Source organism: Battus philenor, unplaced genomic scaffold (genome assembly GCF_028537555.1).
Source record: "Battus philenor isolate CCGP_79_NKW_IND1 unplaced genomic scaffold, ilBatPhil1.0.hap1 SCAF_26, whole genome shotgun sequence".
NCBI classification, from domain to species: Eukaryota; Metazoa; Arthropoda; class Insecta; order Lepidoptera; family Papilionidae; genus Battus; species Battus philenor.
The window spans coordinates 9,983,351-9,991,401 of NW_027181689.1; the positions used below are offsets into that span (position 1 = coordinate 9,983,351).

At 36.7% G+C, this 8,051-nt stretch overlaps 1 non-coding gene across 1 annotated transcript; it reads right to left on the minus strand.

Annotated features, from left to right (window-relative positions):
• Positions 1-6,511: 6,511 nt before the first annotated feature.
• Positions 6,512-6,584, minus strand: TRNAK-CUU (transfer RNA lysine (anticodon CUU)). The gene has a single exon. It is a non-coding gene; the product is annotated as a tRNA-Lys (tRNA).
• Positions 6,585-8,051: the final 1,467 nt, after the last annotated feature.

Below are 8,051 nucleotides of genomic sequence, written 5' to 3' on the forward strand. Positions count from 1 at the left end.
TATCTCTGTCCCACATTACCTATGTGACGTTTTGTCAGTCATTGTATTTCGTGTAATGTAAGTTATTTTAGATCCGGGCACATTTGTAATCCATTTAGTTTAAAGGTGAATGCCGTTGTCGAACTGCTTCTCAAATTTTCTTATCATAAAGTATACTAGTAATCACTACAAATAATTCACAGAGTACAAAACATAAATATTTTTAATTAAATTAATATTTTATTTATTTGTTTACACGTTTTACAGCTGAAATAATGACGATAAAATAAGATTTACATTTATTTAACACTACAACGACTTACGCAATTAAAAATACAAAATAATAATTAAGTAAGTAAATAAAATTAATAATTTTTTTTTTTAGTAAATACTACCGATGGCGACCACAACCACATGCAGATCAGAGACGTGGTCATTTATGATGGACCTAAAAATAAGGCTTAAGGTCACCCAGAGATCGATGTAGAGGGCTATGCTCGGAGTTTCGTTGCTTTATGAAATCAACAATGACGTGACCAAAGAACTAAGATCACCGACCTGGCTTGAAGAATTACTCGTCTGAAATGGCAGTAGGCGAGTCAAATCGCTCGTGCAACCGTTGAGGACGAAAGTTTCTTAGTGGGTAGGACCCTACTAGATGCATAGTTAAGGGTCCGGGAAATTGTTGAAAAGCGAACATCGCAAAACAGGTCATCAATAAAATGACGATAAAGAAATTTTACCATTAAAAAATCGTAATCACAAGTCCGTATCGATTTAAAGAATTAAATCTATCGATTAAATTCAATAAAATCTTTTGAGATCAATATATTATTCAGAGCAAATATCACTTGCATTGGAATGCGCCGTTGGTACAATTAAGCAAACATTAAGAATATATCGCGGACCGTATCTGTGTCAGGTGTCCCAGAGCGATCGGGCCGGCGAATACCTAGGCATTACAATAATTATCAATACGCAACTAAATCAACTTGTTTAGATACTAGGTCTCGAACGTGGGAACGCGAGTATAGACCGCACTTAAATGATCTAATGACAGACTAAAGATCTGAGACAAACACGCCTGGGATTAGTATCGCTCTGATTTTCACATGACAAGAACAATATTATCTAATAGAATCAGGCGTTACCTCGCGGAAATCCATCTTAACTAAGAAAGGGACTAATATATTGCTTCTTCCGCTATGCAGCAGTAGTCATGCAATAAAGTGCACCGCCCGCCAGCCGGTCGGTCAGTCTAACATCTCCTGAGGATATGCATTATGCAAACAATAAGCAAACAGTCGATTCATCATCATCGTCATCATCTCAGCCATAGGACGTCCACTAATACGGTGGAAAGACTACCTGATTCAGGCCTTCAGAAGACGCTGGATGAAGGCTTCAAACTAGTCATATACGAAATGTTAGGGAGAGATAATCAAGTCAATTGTACACGTGTTCTAGATCAAACAAAACACTTAAGCCTAATTAATAAAATAATTGAAAGGTAATTACGAGTAATAAACAATAATCTACACAAAGAGGCCGCACAGTAGATATGGCTTTAAGAACGGCTATATCTATTTCTTACAATTTTTATAGGTTAACCTTAAAAGCATATTGTCGCATATTGACAACGTCAAGTTTTGATTAGTTTAATTAAAAAGGAGACTGTCGTTTGGGCCATTAAGTTCCTGAGGTCCGGAAAGCTTAGCAAAGGAGGTACACTCACAAGATGGACAGACAATTTTATGATTTTCTCTTTGTACGTGAGGTGAAAAATTTTTCATCATACTTACTACAAATAAGTCACAAAGTCCTCCTTTTACAAATACGGTAAAGCAGAGTATTAAATTTAAATAAATCTATTGATTTAAATACATCGTACCATATGAAAAGAAATCATGGCGAATAAGAGTACCGTCCCGCCGAATGTGTACATTGTACGTGTTGCTTATAAATGTACAAAACAGAATAGACGCAAATAACAAATGCGGGAAACATTAAGCGAGTAATTAAACACGCGGCGCGTACATAAGAATGGGTTAGATAATGATCCCGGGAGATTTGTTCGCGACGGCCTTGGACCGTTGCAGCGCCCACAATCACAATTAATTCATTGTTATACTGTACCAGTACGGATAGCATACACATCGAGCTTTATATTTACAATGAAATACTTAAATATCAAAACCGTACACCAGATGGTGGACGCGGCCCACAATAGGTAGACAGATAATATAGACCAGTGCCTCACAACCTTTTTTTTATATATATGGCCCCCGCTATTGAAGGCCTCTCGTACCCCTAATTAGTTGGGATCAGGGTCTTTGTTTACAATTAAGTTTTTCAGAACTTTCATCTTTATTCTTCACTCACTGTCATTCTTCTCGATTTCTTTTATTCTTACCTTATTTCCATCTCAACATCTTTCATTTTGTTCTTTCATTCCTTCTTGCTTTCATCGCCTTCCTTCTATCATCTTATTATTCTTAGGTGGCTAGGTAATTTTTTTTTATTCTTTATTTTATTATTGACTTATTCTATTTTTTTGATCACAGTTTTCTTTAGGTGGTGCCTTCTTTATACATTACTACACTTTTCTTATTCTATTTTTCCTATTATCAATTGACTAGTTATTTTATGTGCAGTTTATTAGGTACCTACTGATCTATAAATCACAACCTTTTATATGGCATACCCAATTTAATCATTTCTAAAATTTTTACACCTATGTAACATACATAATTTTATATTAAAGCGAATCGAGTCCATTGCCCACCTGTGGGGCATTCCTACATTGGGAAACACTGATATAGACCGTCACTCAAGGTGTTGGTATATCGATGGACGCGAGCAGCGCAACCCCAGTCAACGTATCGAACTTTAGGAGACCTATATCTTGCATAGGTGATGATAACGATGATGATTATTATTCCTCTTCCAAAAGTCTCCAATCCTACGTCCTTTTCCAATTTTCGTCCCATATCTTTATTGCCTTACCTTTCCAAAGTCCTCGAACACATTGTCCACAATCAGCTGTCTTCTTATCTTACATCAAATAGTCTACTTTCTCCCTTCCAGTCAGGTTTCCGGTCAGGTCACAGTACTGTGACAGCGCTGCTGAAGGTCACAGATGATATACGTCTTGCAATGGAGGACAAGTCTCTGACGATATTTACACTACTCGACTTTAGCAGCGCTTTCAATTCGGTAGACTTTGATGTCCTTCTCGCTATTCTTCGCTCTCTTAACGTCTCTCCTCTTGCTTTGGCGTGGTTTGAGTCTTACCTTCGTGGTCGTTCTCAGCGGATCCACTTTGATGATGTCTCCTCAGACTGGTGCGATCTCGGTGCGGGTGTGCCGCAGGGTGGTGTACTGTCACCACTCCTGTTTTCCGTTTTTATAAACACAGTCACCACTGTAATTTTGTCTAACTTCCATCTTTATGCAGACGACTTGCAGATCTATCGGCATTTTAAAATCTCTGATCTTGATGATGCTATTGCTCTTATCAATGCCGATCTGGAGCGGATCTCTACTTGGGCTAAGTCATTCGGTCTAGTAGTAAACCCGAAAAAGTCACAGGCTTTGCTTATTGGGAGCGCATATATGTATAAGCGTCTTGGCGCTGTCACTGCTATCCGTCCATTGCTTTACGATGGCGTTATTATACCTTTTAGCAAATCTGCAAAGAATCTTGGGGTAATCATCGATTCCAATTTGTCTTGGCTCCCGCACATCAATGAGGTCAGCAAAAAATTACATTTTTCACTTCACTCGCTCAAATGTCTCCAGAACTTTTTACCTCTGAAAACCAAGATCTCCCTCGTACAGACTCTCCTTTTCCCCATTCTTGACTACGCTGACGCGTGCTACCTGGATGCCACTGAGGAGCTTCTAAACAAACTAGAGCGTCTCCAAAATGTATGTATTAGATTTATTTTCGGTTTACGTAAGTACGATCATATTTCCCAGTTCCGATCGCAACTCAAGTGGCTTCCAATTCGTCACCGCAGGAACGCTCATGTTCTTTCTACTCTCTATAACATCCTATACAATCCCTCTGCTCCTTCTTATCTCCGTAACCTCTTCCACTTCCCCCGGGCCCAGGACAAACCTTGTCGTTCGAACGTAAGGACGTCACTGGTCATCCCCACCCATCACTCTGATTTCTTTTCCTATTCCTTCACTGTCCATGCCGCAAGATTATGGAACGCTCTCCCCTACGAAGTACGTGATTGTCCATCATTACCTGTATTTAAAAAGCGAGTCAAAGAGCACTATTTATCGCTAGTTGTCTAGTATATATAATATTTTTAGTTATATATGTTATATATGTATTTATGCTTATATTATGTATATATATTATTTCTTATGCTTATTTATGTAAGTATATATTATGTAAGTATACATTTATGTTCATGTTAAGTATGTAATTATGGTCAAAAGTCGTATCTATTGTAAATATTTCAATTTAATTATTGTGCACGTTGTGTCTGCCTTACTTTTTATGAATCTCCTTCCGTAGGCCTACTGGAAGAAATTTCTGGTTAGAAATAAGTAGTGACTGTTGTGTCAGTTATATTTGTATTGTTACTTTAGTGTTTTTATCGTGTACAATAAACTGTGAAATAATAATAATAAATAATAATAATAATGATTTAAATATTTTCACTGATGTTAACTCACAGTTGTATGTTATTCCCGTCATTCCCGATTTAGCAGCATATAAAACAATACGCAACTAATCTAAAAGAAGTCATCGTCATCTAAGACTGGTCATATTCTACAGAGGACAATCACCCCAATATAATATATTTATTTAAAGACCCCCGCTATTAGGGGTCCCTCGTACCTCTACCTGTGGGAAGGACAGAGTCGTTTTATTTCATTTAATAATTTTTTTCACAGTACTTATATTTGCGCGCTCTTCTTGCATTCTTCTTACAATCTTTCGGACTTTATCTGTCTTTTCACATTTCTTCTGCCTTTCTCTTTCATTCGATATTATTCATTCCTCACCTCATTCCTTAGTTTTTAGTTTTATTTTACTTTAATTGCTATTTCATTATTTACAAATATTCTTATTTTTAACTTTTATTTCTACTGATAGATTTTTCTGGAATTTTACTGCAAAGTTCTTTGAATATTAGTCTCTTTTCATCCTCCTTTATTAGCGAGGCCATTAACTCCTCGCAAGATCTTCATGCCTAACCGGCATTCCCCCAAATTAATATTGACAGAAGAATTGCCGGAGCTCCTATAACTTTTATCCCAGTGCTAAACTTTGAAGTTGATGAAGTTCGTCAGGTAGAGGAAATCGGCCCAGTCGAAGTTAGAGTATCTCGGACACCCTTGAGTCGGAATGTTAAATGAGTAATTTGTTAAGGAAAGGCGACGTAAGTGAGGCGAGGTGTGAAAGGAATAAAAAGAATGAAATGGAATGCAAGAAATGACGAATGAAATAACGAACAGAAGAGGAAAGTAAAAAAAGGACCAATATTTAGACACTTCCGCACATGCAGTAGTAGTCGTGCAACAAAGTGCACCGCTCGCCAGCCCGTTGATAAATGCGTATGCGGCAAACGATGCGAATCACACAACTGCCACCGCCAAATCACTCAACACGTGTTTCACCCCTCCACTATTATAAACCTTGTGGAAAAAATAAAGAGAAAATGAAGAATGTTGCATATTCTCTATACGCAAAATGAACCGAATAAATATCTACAAAAGAGGTAATCATTACAGTTGTAACCTCTTTGGTCATTTAACAAAAGAAGAAAGTCGCCTATTATTCGCTGCAAGACAAAGCGAACCTCACACGAGTAACGGACCCCAATTGCTTTCACACGTGGTCAGCTTGCAATGGCAGTGCGTCATGACTAGAGTGACCACATAGTGTTAAAAAAAATTAAAACACAAAATACATAAACATATTATTTAGCAATTCTAATTTTCAATGTCCGAGTTTCAATCAACTACCGCGCGACAGACTATAAATACGTAACAATACAATCTACAAAATAACATAAACTTCGTTTTTTCTTGCTATATATATAGTTAGAGATGCTTCTATATAATAAATATAAAGATTTCTCAACAGCGTCGAATCAGAAATATTAATTGAAGTTATCATAATAATGTCGACAAAGTTGACATCGCTTTGTGTTGAAAACGACTTCTGTGGCTATTTCTTTAGCGTATATAAACCAAGCTAATTCTAAAAATAGCAGTTGCTATAATAGCATCACAATAAGTTATTTTCGGAGTGTTTTATGTTAAATATAATGAAATTACTTTTAAAATTAAATTTACTATTTTGATAAAAAAAAATTTGCTAATGAGCTAATGTGAAATATGTCAAATTAGTTAAGGTCGGTTTAAGTTAAATTTAAGTTATAGCTCTAAGTTTTTTAAAAGAATGTATATTATCAATCTAAAGCTAAATTTTTTAAAACTCTTATTATTTAACATAAATTTAGTATAACTTGTAATTAACTAAAATAACTTTATAAAAAAGTGTCGCCCAACGTGGGGCTCGAACCCACGACCCTGAGATTAAGAGTCTCATGCTCTACCGACTGAGCTAGCCGGGCTTGTGACATATAACAAGAAAAACTGGTATTCAACGTGTAGTTTGAACCCGATACTTTAAAATTATAAGCAATACGCTCTATCATCTGAACTAGTCACGCTTTTGATATATAATAAAAAAAGGTCGCCCAATATGGGACCTGAACCTACGAACCTGATATTAAGAGTCTCCATCTCTACTCACTGATCCAGCCGAACTTGCTAAATATTTTTCATTGTTTATCTGCAACCTTTTTCAGGCTATAAGCAGTTTTATTCCTTTTCCTTTATCTCGTTTCAGACGCTCCTCAGCGAGGACACTTCATCTTTCACCAAATTTTTGCATGTCATGGCATTTCAGTTGGTAAGTAAATAACAAAAAGTATCTCCCGATATCTGATTCGAACCCACGACCCAGAGATTAGGTATCTCGTGTTAATCCGATTGTGTTAGCCGAGCTTGTGCCATATAATAACAATAAGTGGCGCCCAAATTGGGACTCGATCCCACGACTCTAAGATTAAGAATCTCTTGCTCTACTGCCTGAGCCAGCTGCGCTGAGCTAATCTACTTGTTTGTCTTCGTACCCTGCTGTTATTCAAAATGAATCTAAAAATAACAAACCCACACTCAGACCTTTTAGTTTATTTATTTTTCTGTTACAAATTTTAAAATTATGAGTATCCAATGCTTAGATTATATTTAACAAGTGAACACGGATAAAGAAGAATAACGAATCCTAACACAAATATTGTTATTCTTAAAAAAAAAACACCAAAAATCTTTGGCTAAAGAATTATTATAGTGTATTTAGTAAAGAAACGGGAGACTAAAAACTCCTGTATTTTTTCTAAATACGCCTTACAAAGTTAGTTTAAATGTTATGCTTATTTAATGCCTCAACACAAGACTGGTTTCATCAGGTTTTATTATTTATTGTCACGTAGCCGCTGTGTTTACTATTTTATCAGGACTGTCTCACTAAACTGTGAACTATTGTCACCCTAATCGTACCGGGTACGCCGTGTGAGGTCTGGATAAATACTGCTTATATTGCTCTAATTGTGCGTTAATAACATTCCCATACGTACATACACTCACGTATACGTTGATGGATCAGGAAACTTGAATGCAGGCTGCTATTTACGCTTAGTATTTTAAGTTTGGAACATTCCGGAAAAGAATATTTTCATGCGAAAGCCTCTCTAGGGACGCTTTATTGACTCTCTGTATAAGCACCTCAGAAATGAGAAGCAGAATAACCAAGGCCACTGACGTAGTGCAAAGAATTGCTCTTCAGCAGTTAATGGGACATATCGCTTGTACTACCGACGGCTGAATGGATCAAAAGCTTCTTGAGTGGCGACCATAAACCTGTAAACACTTAGTTGGTTGGCCTTCTACTAAGTAAAGGATATATTCAAGTTCGCAGGTAATCTTCAGTAGTAATCTTTTGTAGAAGCATGCGCCTTGCATAGGCTAACATGATT